The 22,036-nt window shown below is 35.1% G+C and overlaps 1 protein-coding gene and 1 long non-coding RNA gene across 18 annotated transcripts in view; one reads left to right on the top strand and one right to left on the bottom strand.

Moving 5' to 3' along the window:
- Positions 1–3,590, bottom strand: part of LOC108191951 (uncharacterized) — a 30,871-nt gene extending 27,281 nt beyond the window's left edge. For both annotated transcript variants that reach the window (XR_011006033.2, XR_001800813.4), the window contains exon 1: positions 3,439–3,590. This is a non-coding gene — a long non-coding RNA (uncharacterized lncRNA). The remainder of the gene's footprint in view (positions 1–3,438) is intronic.
- Positions 1–22,036, top strand: part of runx3 (RUNX family transcription factor 3) — a 269,009-nt gene that overhangs the window by 80,484 nt on the left and 166,489 nt on the right. The window contains exon 1 of one of the 16 annotated variants that reach the window (XM_073919908.1): positions 21,766–21,823. The exons of the other annotated variants lie outside the window; for them this stretch is intronic. The gene's annotated coding sequence lies outside the window, so the exon portion shown is untranslated. Of the gene's footprint in view, positions 1–21,765; positions 21,824–22,036 lie in introns of those variants that run through there. 16 annotated transcript variants of the gene reach the window in all.

Below are 22,036 nucleotides of genomic sequence, written 5' to 3'. Positions count from 1 at the left end.
AATGATCATTGCAGTCTGATAATAATGATCACTGCAGTATTTAAAATGTTCACTGCAGTCTGATATTAATGTTCACTGTAGTCTGATAATAATTACTACAGCAGTCTGATAATAATGTTCACTGCAGTCTGATAATAATATTCACTGCAGTCTGATAATAATGACTACAGCAGTCTGAAAATAATGTTCACTGCAGTCTGATAATAATGTTCACTGCAGTCTGATAATAATGACTACTAAAGACTGATAATAATGTTCACTGGAGTCTGATAATAATGATCACTGCAGTCTGATAATAACCACTGCAGACTGATAATAATGACCCCTGCAGTCTGATAATAATGTTCACTGCAGGTTGATAAAAATGTTCACTGCAGTCTGATAAAAATGTTCACTGCAGTCTAATAATAATGACCACTGCAGTCTGATAATAATGATCACTGCAGACTGATAATAATGATCACAGCAGTCTGAAAATAATGTTCACTGCAGTCTGATAATAATGACCACTGCAGACTGATAATAATGTTCACTACAGACTGATAATAATGACCACTGCAGACTGATAATAATATTTACTGCAGTCTGATAATAATGTTCACTGCAGACTGATAATAATGTTCACTGCAGTCTTATAAGAATGACCACTGCAGACTGATAATAATGACCACTGCAGACTGATAATATTGTTCACTGCAGTCTAATAATAATGACCACTGCATACTGATAATAATGACCACTGCAGACTGATAATAATGACCACTGCAGACTGATAATAATGATCATTGCAGTATTTAAAATGTTCACTGCAGTCTGATAATAATGTTCACTGCAGTCTGATAATAATGTTCACTGTACTCTGATAATAATGTTCGCTGCAGACTGATAATAATGTTCACTGCAGACTGATAATAATGACCACTGCAGACTGATAATTTTCACTGCAGTTTGATAATAATGTTCACTGCAGTCTGATAATAATGATCACTGCAGTATTTAAAATGTTCACAGCAGTCTGATAATAATGTTCACTGCAGTCTGATAATAATGATCACTGCAGTATTTAAAATGTTCACAGCAGTCTGATAATAATGACCACTGCAGACTGATAATTTTCACTGCAGTTTGATAATAATGTTCACTGCAGTCTGATAATAATGATCACTGCAGTATTTAAAATGTTCACAGCAGTCTGATAATAATGTTCACTGCAGTCTGATAATATAATAAGCGTTTTACGAGACGTTTTCCGCATTCAAACCCAAGCGATTTTCTGTCAAGCAGAAAGGCCCGTGGACACAGAGACGTTTTTTGCTCGCGTTTTCCATTGACGTTTAACGCCTTGTGACTAAATAAAGGGCGTCAATGCGATCGTGCACATCAACACGCAAAACACCAGGCGCAAAAGCGTCATTTAAAAAAAAAAAACGCCTCATGCTCGTTTTTTTGATTTGACGCGCCGCGTTAAAAACTCCACCAATCAGATTGGCACTTTTGTTCACATACTCGGAGCTGCTGAAGTTACAGTAAACAGCACTTGTAGGCAAAACTGTCAATGCAAGTGCACATTAAAGAAGATGCCCAGAGGTAATATGAACTTGGAGCTGTTTATTGCTCTGGTGAACAATAATAATTTCTTCATCGCTAGAGCTGGAGCTGCTGCTTGAACCATCTATGCTTGTTCGAGTCACCACTAACTTTAACAACAAGCATGTAAACTTCCTCTCTTCCTCTTCTTCTGTGTTACAAACGGGTGTCAGAAGCATAAAGTTGTGTAGCGCCATCTAACGTCAAGGAGTGATTTTGCATACTCTTCTGCTTGACGCCAGTGAAAATCGCTTGGGTTTAAATGCGGAAAAACGTCTCGTAAAACGCTGACAGTAAACACAAACGAAAAGCATCCCGATGTGTAGGAGCCAAGCATGCAAAATCACTTCTTGACATTAGATGGCGCTACACAACTTTAAGCTTCAGACACCCACTTGTAACACAGAAGAGGAAGAGAGGAAGTTCACACGTTTGTTGTTAAAGTTACTGGTGACTCGAACAAGCATAAATGGTTTAAGTAGCAGCTCTAGCGACGAAGAAATGATTATTGTTCATGTCGCCTCTGGGCATCTTCTTCAGTGTGCGCACGCATTAACAATTTTGCGCTTGAGCGCCTCCATGTGCTGTTTACTGTAACTTCAGCAGCTCCGTGTATGTGAACAAAAGTGCCAATCTGATTTGTGGAGAAGGTTTTAACGCGGCGCGGTAAAACATAAAAACGAGCATGAGGTGTTTTTTTTTTCAAATGACACGTTTGCGCCTGGCGTTTTGCGCGTTGATGTGCATGATTACAATGGTGACCTTTACATAGTCACGAGGCGTGAAACGTCAACGGAAAACGCAAGCAAAAAACTTCTCGGTGTGCACAGGCCTTTAGGCATTGTGCTTAATAAGTAGGTTAATGTGAATGAATAGCAGTTATACCACATGTGTTATCAATACCACACGTATTATCAAAACGTCTAAATACCGATTCATAATATTAATAACAATTGCTTTTCTAGGAACTCAAAATGCTTTACACATTTTGGGGGCAATCTTCATTCATTCAATCATTCATTTTCTTGTCGGCTTAGTCCCTTTAATAATCCGGGGTCACCACAGCGGAATGAACCGCCAACTTATCCAGCAAGTGTTTATGCAGCAGATGCCCTTCCAGCCGCAACCCATCTCTGGGAAACATCCACACACACACACTGATACACTATGGACAATTTAGCCTACCCAATTCACCTGTAACTCATGTCTTTGGACTGTGGGGGAAACCGGAGCACCCGGAGGAAACCCACGCGAAGGCAGGGAGAACATGCAAACTCCACACAGAAACACCAACTGAGCCTAGGTTCGAACCAGCGACCTTCTTGCTGTGAGGCGACAGCACTACCTACTATGCTACTGCCTCGCCGGGGCAATCTTCATCACCATAAATAAAAAAAAAATACATGAAAATTTAATTAAGAGGTTGTCATGTAACTTTCTTATTGCTATTATTACATCAATATTCTGATTATTGAAAATTATAAAAGTAATATATTACAACCTTAATCTTAAAAAAAAAGCAGTCAAATAAGCCACTCTTAAAAATCTTTAAAAATAAGAAACATTTTCACATCACATTCCTTAAGAAGTAAATAAGTAGCACATTTACAGTAGTTGCTGTTTTTAAGTGACTCAAGATTAGATTACTTTTAAAAGTAACTGTATTATTGGTGCACATAAAAACACAGTTATCACTGTCAAAATCTGAAGAAACAAAATCAGAGTCTAGGTGTGTCTAGCATTTTGACTTGGTGTCGTAAATCTGTGTTGTTTATAGACTATAAATGTGTTGTCAATCCTGCTGATGTAGGACATTCCCAGAGGTGTGAACCACAGAAGAGTTTCATTTACCTGTCAGGCTTTTTGATATGTCATTCTGCGATGCTCTGATTCATTTCTAGACGTGCTTTCGCTATGCTGCACGCTTCTGAATGTCCCCCAACCCTTCTGCGAATGTGCTGCGTGTCTCTGGGTTTTTCCAGCATCGAGTGCAGCTAAACCACAGGTCACATGAGAGCAGGCTGACCTTTAAAGAAGGGCCGCTCGCTGTCACTCCACTGCTGCTTATGGGAACGCAATGGAAATCAATCTGCGTGGTCTGTGGGACGGCAGAAGAATTGGGGTCGTTACTGATAAGTGCATGATAGGGTTTGACGTAATAAGTGTGCTGGCTTTGAAGCACATGAGAAATGCTGATTTGTTTGTTGATCATATTCATGCTTAGAGCTGCACGTCTGTCGGGTACTCATGTTTTTTTTTTTTAAAAGCAATCATGCAGTGGAAAAAAATGAAGTTTAGTTATTATTTGGAAACTTTTGTTCTAAATTGGTTATGTAGAAAATAAAATGTAAAAATGTTTAATAAAACGCAAATGCTTAGATGTCTGAAAATTAAATAAAACATAGTAAACCAAATAAAATATCAAACCAAATTTGACAAACCGGTGAATTTTTTTTTTTCGCTGTGTAGGATTTATTAATTTTATTCCTTTATTTTTATGCCAAGTACAGATGTCATTGTTTACACAGAGATATATTTTTTCATCAAATCCTAAATACACTGCCTAATATATTGAAAGTAATGATAATAAAATTAGTAAAGATTCATGTTTTAATATGGAAATTATTCATAAATCACTTTCTAAAAATATTTATTTTATAGATATTGTAATAGAGGAGTTGTCCAACACTTATGTACCTTTTTTATAGGGGTGTCAAAATTAATTGTTTTTTGGTGCACTGCGATAGAGACACAGACAATTTGGTATCGGTTCAGTAATTATCATAACTGGTTATTATGTAGTGACGTCATTTATCTCCTATGCGCTCTGTCGCGAGGGAGGTGAGCGCGAGTATTTACAACACTCAGCCAACTCAAGGCCGGCCCGTGGCATAGGCTGTATAGGCAAATGCTAAGGGCGCTGTACATTCAGGGGGGCGGCAGAAATGAGCGGGGTTAAGTTGGTTTTGTTTTCGATGTTCCTGACACATTCAGTTACAGACGGCAATAACTCAAAAACCTCTTACCCTAAAAAGATCTAAAGTGTGTTTCCAACAAAAAGACAAAGCTGGTTATGTTTCACAGCTGTCTTTTCCTTTTTTTTTCACTCGACATTACGAGCACTGCTCTGTTTAAGCCCTCGCGATATGCGTTTTTCGCGCTGAGCGGAGCTCTCAGAAGGGACCGTCAGAAAAGTGCTTCTTTTTTTCTGTTGTTTTTGTTTCGTTTTTTTTTTTTTTGCTTCGCTCAGCGCGAGCTCTCCCAGCTAAACGCATATTGCGAGTGCTTAAGTGTGTGTGTGTGTGTGTTTGTTTGTTTGTTTGGTGCTGTCTGTGTTTGTGTATGTGTGTGAATGAGAGACAGTGTGGTGCTGTGTGTTAATACAGACAGCTTGTTATAGCCTCCCCCCAAAATATAACACTGTGTATGGAAAGCATCGTCAATGCACCGTGATGCTCCGAGATATCGAATTGAACCGAATCGAAGGCATGATAATCGTAACCGAACAGAACTGTGAGACCAATATAGGTTCAAATCTCTACTTTTTTATCAGAACAATCAGGCACGTGCACACATAGGGCGTAACCTGTCCTTTTTAGTCTTGGATAGAAAGTGCCCTTCCAAAATGATCAGAATTGCCCCCGCTCCACAAACACCCACCCACCCACCCCCGCGCACTATTCAGTTCACTCTTCAAATATTTTTTCCTGCACATGCCCCTTGTACAGTCTCTGCACCGGGCTGAGAACAATTGTGTACCTTCATTACAGTTGTACCATAAAAGGTACAGAACAGTATCATAAGAGGGATTTTCTGTACTATATAAGGTCCAACTTATACAAAGGTACAAAACTGTTCCTTAAAGAACGTTATTTGTACTACCTTGTACCTTTTTTGGAGAGTGTAGACAATATATATAATGCTATTGTAAATGTTTCTATTGTTCTTACTGGATAAAAACACAAAATACTAAGTAAAAACTTAATTTTGTGTCAGCAGGCAGAGTTTGACCCTTGCATTTATTGCATTGAAATATCCATTGAATCCAATCGGATCTGCCATTTCCTTCCTTTGTTTATTTATTTTCACTGAGTCTCTGTCGCACCCGTTCTCTCTCTCTCTTTCTCTCTCTCCTCTTCTTGTGATCTGTGTGTTTGCTCTCTGGGATGCAGGCAGTGGTTTCTGTTCTTTCGCTTCAGGCCTCAAATCATATCTGGAGGCTCTCGGGCGTCACACCGCCGGATCCGCCGCGCGCAGCCAGACCGTGGTGGCATGTTCGGTCAGCCATGCTGGCTCAACCCGCGCCAGTTGTGGCAGGTGTGGCCTGAGAACAGTGGTGGAGAGGGAAACTGCAGACTGCGCACCACACTGCCATTATCACATACTGCACTTCGCCACACACTGCACGCCACACCGAGATCTATAGAAAACCCTATTTAAACATCGCAGGGTGATATTTTTCACTCTAAAGCTGCCAGAGGACTAGTCTTCGTAATGCATGGCTTGTTTTTCGCCTCGCAGGATGCAGATGTGCTGAATGAGTAATGTCTGCCTGTGTGGTTTTCATAGTTGACTGAGAGCTTGAAGCTTCACTATAAATGGGGAGAAAAGGAAATTAATCTAGCCTAAAGTTGTTTGCTGGTCTGAGATGGTTTAGCTGGTCTTATGTTTAGACTAGCAGACCTTTAAAACCAGCCAAACATATCAGTCTGACCAAGTTTGGAGGACAGTAAACCATCTTCAGATGGCTTTATAGGGGACTTATTATTCCTCTTTTTACAATATTTATAACAGGTCTCTAGAGTGTGTAAGTTTTAACTCAAAATAAACCACAAATAATGTTTTAGAACTCTTTAAAACTGACCCTTTTAGGCTTTGGTCCTAATTCTGGCATTTTGCTGACTGTCGCTTTAAATACAAATGAGGTTGTGATCTCTCAAAAAGAGGGTGGGGCTACAAATGCCTGTGTGTCAGCATAGTGGCAGATTCAAAAACAAGACTAATGTCCTATGCTAATGAGGGAAAGATTGTCACTAGTAGGCGGGGCCTCTAGTTTTTTACCATTAGAGGCTGGTTATATTTATACAGACTGTTGCCACACAACTGTTTAAACCACTTATAAAAGTGATTTTTGCTTAATAGGTCCCCTTAAATCATAAAAATGTTTTTTCAAAAGAGGCTACAAATAAATCTTTTCTTACTTTTTTTCTTTTCTACCTGTTGTTTTGGTCAAATAACCCTAAAATTACAATGGTATGATCTAATTTTTTTTGTATATTGAAGTGTCTATACTTAGAAGTGTCTTAAAAATGGCTCAATATATATTTTTTTAAATGAAGTTAAAAAAATAAATGTTATAAATGTTAAATGTTCTTCTCACATATTCACATATTCAATTTAATAGTTTCAACTGTGTGTATGTGTATATGTGTATGTGTTTGTGTGTATACAGCATGACACTAAGATTTTTATTAATTCAAAAGTGAATATAGGCAATATATTTTGGTGCAACAAAAAAACAACAACATACAAAATACAAATTTTGACTACATTTTATATGTACACTCACTGGCCAATTTATTAGGTACAGCTTACTAGTCCCGGGTTGGACCCTCTTTTGCCTTCAGAACTGCCTTAATCCTTCATGACATAGATTCAACAAGGTACTGGAAATATTCTTCAGAGATTTTAGTCCATATTGATATGCTAGCATTACGCAGTTGCTGCAGATTTGTCGGCTGCATGTCCATGATACAATTCTTCCATTCCACCACATCCCAAAGGTGCTCTGTTAGATTGAGATCTGGTGACTGTGGAGGCCTTTTTAGTAAAGTGAACTCATTGCCATGTTCAAGAAAACAGTCTGAGATGATTTGCACTTTGACATGGTGCGTTATCCTGCTGAAAGTAGCCATCAGAAGATGGGTATACTGTTGGCATAAAGGGATGGACATGGTCAGCAGCAATACGTGTGTAGGCTGTGGCGTAATGAAACTATGAAAATTTCAACAACATTACACCACCACCAGCCTGCACTGTTGATACAAGGCATGATAAATCCTTATTTTCATGTAATTGATGCCAAATTCTGACCTTATCCTCTGAATGTCGCTGCAGAAATCGAGACTCATCAGACCAGGCAACGTTTTTCCAATCTTCTATTGTCCAATTTTGGTGAGCCTGTGCGAATTGTAGCCTCAGTTAGCTGACAAGAGTCGCACCCGGAGTTTTCTGCTGCTGTAGCCCATCTGCCTCAAGGTTGGACGTGTTGTGCGTTCAGAGATGCTCTTCTACAGACCTCAATTGTAACAATTGCTTATTTGACTTGCTGTTGTCTTTCTTTCTGCTGGAACCAGTCTGGCCATTCTCCTCTGACCTCTGGCATCAACAAAGCTTTTGCGCCCACAGAACTGCCGCTCGCTGGATATTTTTTCTTTTTCTGACCATTCTCTGTAAACCCTAGAGATGGTTGTGCGTGAAAATCCCAGTAGATCAGCAGTTTCTGAAATACCCAACCCGGCCGTCTGGCAGCAACAACCATGCCACGTTCAAAGTCACTTAAATCCCCTTTCTTCTCCATTCTGATGCTCGGTTTGAACTGCAGCAGATGGTCTTGACCATGTCTACATGCTTAAATGCATTGAGTTGCTGCCATGTGATTGGCTGATTAGAAATTTGCGTTAGCAAGCAGTTAGACAGGTGTACCTAATAAAGTGGCCGGTGAGTAAATTCTAATAGCTTGTTGCAATACAAAAGCAGGTCATAGCTTCAAGTACAAAACACTTAATATGCAGCAACATTTAATGCATATAATGTATGTCTTGAAACATAAACCAGTGATTTCAGAGCAGGATATTTTTACTACCAAACCGGAGACGTGACAGAAGACGTGAGTCGAACAGAAAAGGACAGACGGCTGCTTTGACAGAGAAAGAGAGAAAGAAAGAGAGACACATAGTGAAAGTGGAGACACTTGTTTGGGCTTCAGTGGAAGGACAGAAGACAGGCATCATCTGTGTATGAAATTCCATCTCAGGTTTAATATACAGTGAGTGTATGAAACTCAGCTCCGTCCAGCCGGGCCGCAGTGGTCAGGCCGCGGGCAGGATCACCCTCTCTATCCGCTCTCTTTTAAAATTTGATAAAGATCAATTGTCATTAGTTTCTCCTAAGTCGGGAAACTGAGCCCAGACTCTGGAAACCTCAGCTTGAGCTCACTATCAGCAGGTCAAAGCCATTAAAACCTCTACAGTGGCTCATATTTAGACCAAACCACGTGTTTATTCCCATCTTTGCGTTTTCTTTTATGTTCTAATAACTCAATTTAGTTGGTTTCACATATTAATAGAATTCCTGTTAGTAAATGTGCAATTCTGAACTTTAGCTTTTACTTTTACATGTTTTAGCTGATTTTTCTTTGCTTTAACAACTAAAATAATAGTTTTTCATTTATTATTTAATTCAATTTTATATTTTTTCATTTTACTTTTCACAAACATTTTTTTATTAGTACTATTTACTGTTTACTATTTACTACTTTACTATTTATCCTTCCTTATTTATGCATTAAAGATGGTTATATAGTACATTATAAATTCCAAAAAAACCTTTTAAAAAATCTTTTATGCAAATCTGAAAAAAAAAATGCTTTAAACGGGTTTTATTATTTCTTTTTTTCTCTCTGTAATAAAAGGTGACAACTATAACAACCTTTTTTTTGATTACATATGGCTGTTATAATATATTTAAATATTTATATTAATTTTATTTACTAATTTTTAGCTTCTTAAGAGTTAAGAAATCAATATTTGGTTAAATAAATCGGGTGTTCAAACACAACCCATTTATAGAGCTTTCAAAAAGGCTTTCATTTGCAAAAACACACGACTCTATTTATTTTCATGTTTTTTTTTTCCAAATTAACCCTAAAATGCACAGTAATAAAAATATGATTTGCGGACATTTATAAAAAATCTTACAGATTTAAAATGAACTCTTAATTTGTTATCCTGTGATTTTTTATTTATTTATATAAATCTGTAAATGGCAGTTGTCTTATTAGAAATTGAAGGAAATGTAATCAGACTTTATTGAATTATCAAACATTAACATGTTACTACTCCTTACAGCACATGTTTCAAACTCAATTCGTGGAGGTCTGCAGCTCTGCACAATTTTGCTCCAACCCTAATCAAACACAACTGATTCAATTAATCAAGGTCTTCAAGACTAGAGACTATTAAGCAGGCTTGAGGTGAGGGGGTGGGGATGGGGATGGGGGGGTTGAGCTAAACTATGCAGAGCTGTGGCCCTCCAGGAATTGAGTTTTAAACCACTGCCTTACAGTATATTTGATCTTTGACTAAAAAACAGCATTATAGTATGTTTCCAGGTACTGTTCATTGGTAAGATTAGCAAAAAAATTTATTGTATGTGTCAAATATTTTTTTTTATTTTATGCTAAAAATCCTTAGACAATAAGTACAGATCATATTTCATGAGGATATTTTGTAAATCTCCTTCTGTAAATATATCAAAACAATTTGGTTAGTAATATACATAAGAACTTGATTTAGACCAATTTTAAGGTAATTTTCTCTATTTAGATTTTCTCTCAGATTTTCAAATAGTATCTTGGCGAAATATTAAACACATACATGCAAAAAGTATTTATTCACCTTTCAGGAAATGTATAAATTTTCCAAAAATTGACCGGTTTAGTGGTGCTTGGCCCTTGGTCACATTCTTTGATGCCAAAAATTCTTAGAAAATGAAGCATAGATCATGTTTCATGAAGATATTTTTTGTAAATATTCTTCCGTAAATATATTAAATCTTAATTTTTGATTTGTAATATGCATAAGAAGATTTTTAAAATCTCTCAGATTCCAGATTTTCAAAAAGTGTCTTTGCCATATATTGTTCTACCCTGACAAACCATACATCAATGGAAAACTTATTCATTCAGCTTTCAGAAAATATATAAATCTCAATTTCCAATCAACTTTAATGACTGGTTTAGTGGCCCTTGGTCACATATATAAAGTGCTCAGAATAATTGAGTAAACCCCGTTTTGAAAATGAATATTTTTTTTCATTCATTCAAAACAGATTCATAAAATTATACAGGTATAATTTGTTAGTCACCAAACATCTCAAAAAATAGAAGGATAATGCATTTAAAGTTAAGCAAAACAATGCAAAAATAAAATTATAAACTATATTTTCTTACAACAAAAATTTAAAGGCAATTTTATAAAGATTTAGATTTTTTGACTCTCAGATTCCAGATTTTTAAATAATGTATTTTCCAAATATTGTCTTATCCTAACAAATACATAAATTGGTTCTGCTTTCAGGAAATATATTAATCTTAATTTCCAATAAACTGACCCTTATGACTGGTTTAGTGGCCCTTGGTCACATATTTTTTTATGCCAAAGTAGAGATCATCTTTCATGGATATATTTTGTAAATTTCCTTCCATAAATAATTTTCTCAATATTTGGATTTAAAAAAACTCTCAGATTGCAGATTTTCAAATAGTATCTTGGCCAAACATCGTCCTACCCTAACAAAGCATACATCAATGGGCGACATATTTATTCAGCTTTCATGTACATCTCAATTTCCAAAACGTGACCCTTATGGCTGGTTTAGTGGCCCTTGGTCACATATATACAGTGCCCAGCATAATTGAGTACACCCTGTTGTGAAAATGAATATTTTTATCAATTTCTCAGCAAATATATGTATATTTTGATGCATTTGAGCAAAACAGATTTATTAAACTGATATCATTACTGAAATAGTATTTTAGTCACAAACATCTCTAGGAATAGAAATATAATTCATTTAAATTGAAGCAAGATAATGCAAAAACAAAATTACAAACTACAAATTTTCAAACAAATAATTTTGTTTTGTTTTTCTTGACTTCCAATTTTTTTTCCCCTAACAAATGAAAAATAACTATAAAATAACTATAAATGTGGGTGTACTAGTTTTTGATGTAATTTATGTATTAGCCTCTCTGGTTGATTTCGGTCTTTGTTTCATTATGGCCAATTAAAATCCAGAAAATCAGCTTGCTTGCAATTCATCAAGCAGGATCATCATTGAGGCACTTGTGGCCGATCTGCGGCATTTCATCAGAATCTAATGTCCACCACAAGCCCAAGGAAAGGGATGCTCTTGCTGCTTCCCTCATTGGTTACCAGAGAAAAGTTGCGGCCTAAACCAGCTCTATACACTTACTTTTCATCGTGTTCAGCGGTGGTTTTTATGTAGTATCGTAAGTCTTTTATGGTTAGCAAATGCAATCCCTGTTACTCTTATCTCTGAGTGTTCGAAAACCTGCCTCACCTTGGTTTGTGGCAGTAAGCCTCAGTAACAGCAGGCTTTCCACATCTCTGTAAACACAAGCCAAACCTCATCACAAAAGATGCAGGCAAGGACCTCTATTCCTCCTCACACGGCCAACCAAAGAGGCTTTTATTTTACCAGCCCCAATGCAGCCACGACATGGTGTTGAAGGGTCACCACAGGCCCTTTTTTTTTTTTTTTTTTTTTTTGGGCTGGAGCTTGTGGCAAACAGCTGTAGATTCATAAAGCTGGGATTGGGTTATTGCGGGTGATATCGCTGATAACATCTTGCCACTTGTGAAATTACAGTATGTATTTCTCAATACCGGCTGTCTGAAAACAGCGCACCTAGACATGACCTCAGCTCGGGTGTTAAAATTGTGTTTCTCTGTTTCTTTACCTCCTGTGTAGAGCATCTGATATAATTTAAGGTGAGGTTTGACTATTGACTGTTTAAGGTTGTAATAGTTAACGTTAGTTATTGTAATCGCTAAACACATTTCGTCAGAATTTCGTATAGAATTATAAGGTTCTATCTGACATTTTTGTTAAAATTTTGTTATTTACATATTTTTAAGACATTGGAGATAAATTAAGGGCCCTTATAAATAAAGGGACTAAGCCGAAGGAAAATTAATGAAAGAATTTCTTGAGCAGAAGATCATCAAATTGGAATGATTACTCAATGATTATGCGAGACTGGAGAGTGGATTTTTGTTTAATTAAAAAAACTTTAATACTACTTATTATATCTACTGCGTGTATATATATATATATATATATATGTATATATATATATATATATATATATATATATATATGTATATATATATATATATGTATGTATATATATATATGTATATATATATATATATATGTATGTATATATATATATATATGTATGTATATATATATATATATGTATGTATATATATATATATATATATATGTATGTTTATATATATATATATATGTATGTATATATATATATGTATGTATATATATATATATATATATATATGTATGTATGTATATATATGTATATATATATATATATATATATATATATATATATATATATATATATATATATATATATATATATATATATGTATGTATGTATGTATGTATGTATGTATGTATATATATATATATATATATATATGTATGTATGTATATATATGTATATATATATATATATATGTATATATATATATATATATATATATATATATATATATATATATATATGTATATATATATATATATATATATATATATATATATATGTATGTATATATATATATATATATATATGTATGTATATATATATATATGTATGTATATATATATATATGTATGTATATATATATATATGCATGTATGTGTATATATATATATTAGGGATGTAACAGTATCAGAATTTCACGGTATGGTAATACCTCAGTATGGTATTTATTGAGTAATTTACAGGAAAACAAAACTAATGAAAAGACTCGAAAAAAGTGCCAAAAGTACTTATTTACCTTAGCACTGAACATATCAATGACATACAAATTAGCCATCAATCTGTAAGTTTTGAAACAGGAACTTCAATTTTTCAATTTTAATAACAAAAAATTATAAAACCATTTAGAAAAAATAAAGTTTCAATTTAGTATTGTTGAAAACTCATCGCATTCAACATTTAATCAGTCACTCACTTGGATAGAGATGAGGGTTTTTTTTAAAGAAAAATTATCATATAAATATAATCTGGCAAAAGAGGGGATCTCTGGGCATTTACAATGTCCCCTGCAACAGAAAAAAAACCCTTTCATTTGGGACTGAGGTTTCTGGGACCGAGAGATATGATTTAGCCAAGGTTGACCGCAGTGGGTAACGTTGTGCATTGTCTTTCCACCACTTGAGAGGACAAACCATGAGTGAGATAGAGGTCTCTTTGCTGTACAAGTCAATGTCTGCATCAATCTAACAAGTGTGCTGTGTTCTGCAGTCCCCATGACTGTTTTTAGTTGTATTCCCCGACTTATATTTCACCACAGTCTGGCAGTGCCTGCATATTGTTTTTTTTTTTTTTTTTGTCTGTCACCTTTTCTCCTTTTTCGTATCTTTTTAGAAAGAAACCGAAATCCGATTTAAAACCCGCTTTAGGTTCACACTCTCAATTTCCGCATTACTGGATCTGTAGTGACAACAGAGCGCAAAGGATGATGGCCACGCCTAGGCTGATGGGAATTGTAGTTCCCGCTACCTCCCGTTCGCGTCATTCGCCTGAGCAAACTTTTCTCAGAAATATAGTTTTAATGAATCATGCGCCTACGGGGGCGTGCAACAGGAGAGGGCAAATTCTTCAGCAGAATAGCACTCCTCCTCATACTTCAGCCTCCACATCAAAGTTCCTGAAAAAAAAAGAAGGTCAAAGTGCTCCAGAATTGGCCAGCCCAGTCACCAGAAATGAACATTATTCAGCATGTCTCTGGTTAGATGAAGGAGGATGCATTGAAGATGAATCCGAAGAATCTTGATGAACTCTGGGAGTCCTGTAAGAATGCTTTTCTTTGCCAAAGGCATGATCATATTTTATTTTGGTAAAACAAGCGTAATCTAGAGGCCTTTGCCTTTCATATAAGCCACTTCTGATACCAAATGATCAACTAGAAGAATTATATGTTGTTGGTTAGACTTGGATAAACAACAAGACTTTTGTCAAGTAGTGTATAGCTTTTAGTAAAAACTATTAAAACTGTTATTTGAAAAATGGCCACCATGTGAAAAACATTAATACTTTTTCCCTCTGAAAATCCCTTTTTTTCTGAATGCCCATATATTTATCCAAAAAGTACCCTTAAATATATATATATATATATATATATATATATATATATATATATATATATATATATATATATATATATATATATATAAATATATATAAATGCTCTAAAAACACCTGAAAAGAAAGCACTGAAACACCTAAGCATTATCAGTTCCTTGAGAACGGCACAAAACAGAGGAGATGGAAATTCTCAGGATTTTCCAGCACAAGTCAGCGGTTCAGGGTTTAGCCACAACAGAAAGTCAGACTTCAGAGTCGAAGTGGCTTTCCATGGTTTGGTCTGCCTGAGTTTCATATAGTCAAAACTAATACATAAAGCTAATTAGACCTGTCATAACCTGTCCTGTTGAGGGTGAGGTGTGGTGTCACAGGGCAGGAAGACTGGTCTGTGGTGGGAGTTCTGGTTTCTTCAGATGTCATTCACTTATACTGTAATAATAATAGTATTTCATGCTGCTGTATTGTGTATCACTGCAGAATGACACTCCAAATTTACAGTTTAAAGGGATGGTTGCTCATGACAAATTGGTCACCATTTACTCATTCTTAAGTGGTTTCTCCTTTCTGTTGAACACAAAATGGACAAAAATATTTAGAAAAATAAACTGATTACCTGATAACTTATCGATAAGTGGAGGTCGTTGACTCTGATCGTATGCAGAAACAAATTACAATGGAAGTCGGCTTCTACTAGTTCCCAACGTTTTTCAAATAAATAGTAGAGTAAATAAATGTTGAAAGAACTATGCATTTAAGCCATACTCTTTCACTTCAGGGAAATACACCTTAAACATGTACTTCTGTTATTATTTACTGCATTGTTCTGACTTTTTTTGGCCTCCAAGACCTTCCCCATGGGTTTACTAGATAAGAATTTAATTTCAATCTATGCATTTGGCATGTTTTAGAGGGGATTTCTGCACAATTTATTCAAGATCCATTCTCAGAAGTTGTTACGATTTAAAAGATGTTAAATAAAGGGGAAGAGGAGTAACATTAATTTTTGGGTGAAACACATAAGCAACCACACAACATCAATAAATGAGGGACAAAACCAAGACCAGCTAAATGCAATACGTGATTTTATTTACAAAAATAGTGATAATAATGAATGCCAAAAAAAATGTATATAGAAAGATTATTGAATATTTACAAGGAGACATTGAATTTCACAGATAACAAATGACATAAGATGTTTGACCAGATATGGAAGAGTTGGAGAAATGAGACGCGGGCGGCATCCAAACAATAAAAATAAATAAAACAAAAGCAATCTATTTGGCCCAATCTCTACCCTATCTATCCAAAATAAAAATGCAGAAGTTATTGAAAAGAATCTTCGCGTCTATTACGCACTACCTAACCTACGCTGATCTCTGATGGGAAAACAAAAAGTACAGTGGGTGGAGCACGCCCCTTACCTAGTGTGTCTAATACAGAGATATTCAAACTACTTGTGCACAATGTATGTCGCACGACATTCTTACCTGTCCCACTCTCCAACCTCAGATGCGCATGACACCGACGGTAGACAAATGGAGAACAAATAACGGACAGATACCAAATTGTAACACACAGTAGACATATATCAAAAAAAAACACTGACACACAGCACAACACAGAAATTCAGGGCCTCCAGAGTAGCGTCCTGTCACCACTTTTATGCCACGGTGGCAGCGGCTGGATTGGAGTCCTTGGATGACGTCAAGGGGGGCACGGCAAACAGCTGGGCAGCGGTAGCCAATCGGAGCCACTGTATAGGTGGAAGCGGGAGAGAGGTAGAGAGCAAGCGAGCACGGAGAGAGAGAGAAAGAAAGAGACTAGCAAAAAAAATATATATATATAAATAATAATTACGCAACACAGAAATATACAGGAATGTAACAGAAGTAAAGGTACAAATCTGTCACTGCGATAAAGGTTTGTAACCACTTGAGAGAGAAAGTAGAGTAAATAGTAAGTCAAATTTAATTTTGGGTGAACCATCCCTTTAAATTTCATTGAAAACCATGTACTCAACATTGGATGAAGACAAACTGACATTTTTTACAGTGTATTTTGACTGTGAATAATTTTGTTGCATCCTTAATTTTTTAAGCTGAATCAAACTAACTTTACAATTTATTTTAATGTGCATCCATTCAAATGGCCTAAAACATCAATGGCCTGTAAGCACAGCTAGTGTTTTTCAGCCAGTGTTGAACTTCAAGTGAAAGCTTTATGTGACTATTTTCGATTTCATAAGGTTTTTACATCGACATTGTAATGTCATTAAAATATAATCAGTTAAATAGACTTAAGCATCCATTTGTTTGTTAAAGCATAAAAAGAGATGAAAGATGCCATCATTAGCAGCAGGCTATTGCAAAAACTCCATTCTCAATACTGGGGTAAAATTTAATTTCCATATTTTAAAGACTTAGTGCGTAAAAATATAATTTAATGCAGTGTTTCTTGTTTGGTCTACTTTATATCGTCAGCCAGGCAGTGCCGATCACTGTTTTTTAAAGAAATCAGATCTTAAACGCAGTAATTTTGTATGGGATGACAATTCACCAGAAGCCCTGATTACACCCCATTAAGTTTGGATTTGACTATGGAAGTAAATTGTTACTGGTTTCTAACATTCTTCAAAGCATCTTCTTTTGTGTTCAACAGAAGAAACTCAAAATATAGGTTAAAACTACACGAGGAACAATTAATAATTGGTTAATTTTCATTTCTGCATGAACTATCCCTAACAATCTAACAAACTTGACGCTATTTGACCGTACACCAAGTGAAATGACTTAAAACATCAAGTTAAAATGTGTATAACTTATATAATTTTTGTAATTGATTTTTTTTATTTGATTTTTAACTTTTATACCCCTCACAACATAAAATTCACAATACAAAAACGACATTCAGGAAAATAATGTAAGCAAATTATAATTAAAATAATAGCAAAACAAAAATCATAACAAATATAAAATAATACAATACAATATAACAGACGGTCAAATTGACAACCCTTCAATATTCTTTTTATGTGTTTTCCAAATATTGCAAAAAGCTACCTCATTTCTGATTAAAAGTATGGGTGGATTCCTTAAGTCTTGCCAACATTCGCTCATATGATGCAGTAGAAGTCATCAGTTCAATCCAATTCTTAAGTATCTGAGTTCGCAGCACCAGTCTCGCAACAATAATACATCCTGCGACGACTAGCCCAGTCTGTGCTTTAGATATTACGTTCTGTAAAGTGGATGCATCACCAAAAAGACAGACTCCTGGGAGTCCAGAATGGAGCCACAAAATGACAGCTCCACATTAAATGTAAAAAAGTGCCCACAGAATGACCACATTTCCAACAGTGTTTATTTTTTCCTAATACTATCCTATGCATTCTTACTGGGGTCCAGTAATATCGATTAATTATCTTATAATGTATGAGTTTACTCCTAACATCTCTCACAGTACCCCCTATACCATAAACTACTGCCTCCCACTCGTGTATAACTTATTTATAACTTTATTATACATAATAAAGTGTGGACTTGACTATGGAAGTAAACTGTTACTGGTTTCTAACATTCTTCAAAGCATCTTCTTTTGTGTTCAACAGAAAAAAAGAAAGTAAAAATGGGTTAAAACTGCATGAGACGATTAATGATTAGTTAATTTTCATTTTTGCGTGAACTGTCTCTAACTAATAATCAAACAAACTTGACATGTTATTTTAACGTACATCAATTAAAATGACTTGAAACATCAAGTTAAATGTGTATAACTTATTTATAACTTTATTATACATAATAAAGTGTGGACTTGACTATGGAAGTAAATTGTTGCTGGTTTCTAACATTCTTCAAAGCATCTTCTTTTGTGTTCAACAGAATAAAGAAACTCAAAATAGAATAAAACTACAGGAGATGATTAATGATTAGTTAATTTTAATTTTTGCGTAAACTATCCCTATTAATCAATCTAACTTGACATGTTATTTCAATGTACATCAATTAAAATGACCCAAAACATCAAGTTAAATGTGTATAACTTATTTATAACGTCATTATAAATAATAAATTGTGGAATTGACTATAAAAGTAAATTGTTACTGGTATCTAACATTCTTCAAAGCATCTTCTTTTGTGTTCAACAGAAAAAAAAGAAAGTAAAAATAGGTTAAAACTGCATGAGACGATTATTGATTAGTTCATTTTCATTTTTGCGTGAACTGTCTCTTACTAACAATCAAACAAACTTGACATGTTATTTTAACGTACATCAATTAAAATGACTTGAAACATCAAGTTAAATGGTGCAAATTATAAAAACATCAACCTGCAGTCTTGACACGCTCCCCACATCATTCTTCAAAACGGTGTTTACCTGTTTAGAAATGGATCTCCTAAAAGTGGTAAATGCTTCACTTCTATCAGGGATTTTTCCAAACTCACTTAAAACTGCAATTGTTAAACCCCTCTTGAAGAAGAGCAATCTGGATAACACCCTATTGAACAATTACAGGCCAATCTCAAATCTCCCTTTCATTGGCAAAATCATTGAAAAAGTTGTTTTTAACCAGGTCAACAAGTTCTTAAACTTCAGGGGGTGTTTAGACAATTTTCAATCTGGTTTCAGAGCACATCACAGTACAGAGAGCGCTCTTATAAAGATAATCAATGATATACGTCTAAACACAGATTCAGGTAAAATAACAGTGCTGGTATTGCTGGATCTCAGTGCTGCATTTGACACTGTCGATCACAGCATACTTCTGGATAGGCTGGAAAACTGGGTTGGGCTGTCTGGGACAGTCCTCAAATGGTTCAGATCTTACCTTGAAGGGAGAGGTTACTATGTCAGTATAGGTGATCATAGGTCGAGGTGGACACCCATGACATGTGGAGTCCCACAAGGCTCGATTCTGGCACCTCTCCTGTTCAACCTTTACATGCTCCCTCTGAGCCAAATAATGAGAAAGAATCAAATCTCCTACCACAGCTATGCTGATGACACTCAGATCTACCTAGCCTTAGTGCCTAATGACTACAGCCCCATTGACACCCTCTGCCAATGCATTGATGAAATTAAAAATTGGATGTGCCAAAACTTTCTTCAGTTAAACAAAGAGAAAACTGAAGTCATTGCGTTTGGGAACAGAGATGAGGTTCTCAAGGTGAATGCGTACCTTGGCTCTAAAGGTCAAACGACAAAAAATAAGGTCAAGAATCTTGGTGTGACGCTGGAGTCAGATCTGAGTTTCAACAGTCATGTCAAAGCAGTCAGTAAATCAGCATACTATCATCTCAAAAACATAGCAAGAATCAGATGCTTTGTTTCTAGTGAAGACTTAGAGAAACTTGTTCATGCTTTTATCAGCAGCAGGGTGGATTACTGTAATGGACTCCTCACTGGTCTTCCCAAAAAGACAGTCAGACAGTTGCAGCTCATCCAGAATGCTGCAGCCAGAATTCTGACCAGAAGCAGAAAATCAGAGCACATCACACCTGTCCTCAGGTCTCTACACTGGCTGCCAGTTACATTCAGAATAGATTTTAAAGTATTATTACTGGTCTATAAATCCCTAAATGGCCAAGGACCTCAATACATTACAGATATGCTCACTGAATACAAACCTAACAGATCACTCAGATCTTTAGGATCATATAAACTAGAAGTTCCAAGAGTTCAGTCTAAGCAGGGTGAATCTGCCTTCAGCCACTACGCCCCTTGCTGCTGGAATCAGCTTCCAGAAATGATCAGATGTGCTCCAACATTAGGCACATTCAAATCAAGACTGAAAACACATCTGTTTAGCTGTGCCTTTACTGAATGAGCACTGTGCTGCGTCCGACAGATCGCACTATTATGTTTTTCGTTTTCTTTTTCATTCTTTTATAACCTATTTTAACTCATTTTAATTTGTTTTTATCTGTTTTTAATATTTTTTATTGTCTGCATTTTATTTTCCTAAACTTGTCTTTTTTATTCCTGTTTATGTAAAGCACTTTGAATTGCCACTGTGTATGAAATGTGCTATATAAATAAACTTGCCTTGCCTTGCCTTGCCTTGCCTAAATATGTATAACTTATTTATAACTTTATTATACATAATAAAGTGTTGACTTGACTATGGAAATAAATTGTTGCTGGTTTCTAACATTCTTCAAAGCATCTTCTTTTGTGTTCTACAAGAAACTCAAAATAGATTAAAACTACAGGAGATGATTAATGATTAGTTAATTTTCATTTTTGCATGAACTATCCCTATTAATCAAACTAACTTGACATGTTATTTCAATGTACATCAATTAAATGACCCAAAACATCAAGTTAAAGGTGTATAACTTATTTATAACGTCATTATACATAATAAAGTGTGGACTTGACTATGGAAGTAAATTGTTACTGGTATCTAACATTCTTCAAAGCATCTTCTTTTGTGTTCAACAGAATAAAAAAACTCAAAATAGATTAAAACTGCATGAGACGATTAATGATTAGTTAATTTTCATTTTTGCGTGAACTATCCCTATTAATCAAACTAACTTGACATGTTATTTCAATGTACATCAATTAAAATGACCCAAAACATCAAGTTAAATGTGTATAACTTATTTATTACGTCATTATAAATAATAAAGTGTGGAATTGACTATGGAAGTAAATTGTTACTGGTATCTAACATTCTTCAAAGCATCTTCTTTTGTGTTCAACAGAAAAAAAGAAAGTAAAAATGGGTTAAAACTGCATGAGACGATTAATGATTAGTTCATTTAAATTTTTGCGTGAACTATCCCTATTAATCAATCTAATTTAACATGTTATTTTAATGTACATCAATTAAAATGACCCAAAACATCAAGTTAAATGTGTATAACTTATTTATTACGTCATTATAAATAATAAAGTGTGGAATTGACTATGAAAGTCTATTGTTAGTGGTATGTAACATTCTTCAAAGCATCTTCTTTTGTGTTCAACAGAATAAAGAAACTCATGAAGCTTTATAACCATGAAAAGAGTGAGACAGTACCGTAAATAGTGAGTAAAATTTAATTTTGGGTGAACTATCCCTTTAAATTTAGTTGAAAAACATACTCTGCATTGGATTATGACAACCTAGCATTGTATAGAGTGTATTTTGACTATGAGTTTTCAATCACAAGTCAATTAAATCAAGACTATATGTGAATATAAACTGAAAATATAATTTAGATCAAGGCAGATATTAAAACAATTGCGTTTAATGAACTA

Source organism: Danio rerio, chromosome 13 (genome assembly GCF_049306965.1).
Source record: "Danio rerio strain Tuebingen ecotype United States chromosome 13, GRCz12tu, whole genome shotgun sequence".
In the NCBI taxonomy this organism is placed as follows: domain Eukaryota; kingdom Metazoa; phylum Chordata; class Actinopteri; order Cypriniformes; family Danionidae; genus Danio; species Danio rerio.
Note: the sequence above shows the minus strand (reverse complement) of the source record. Positions and strands in the feature narration are given on the sequence as shown.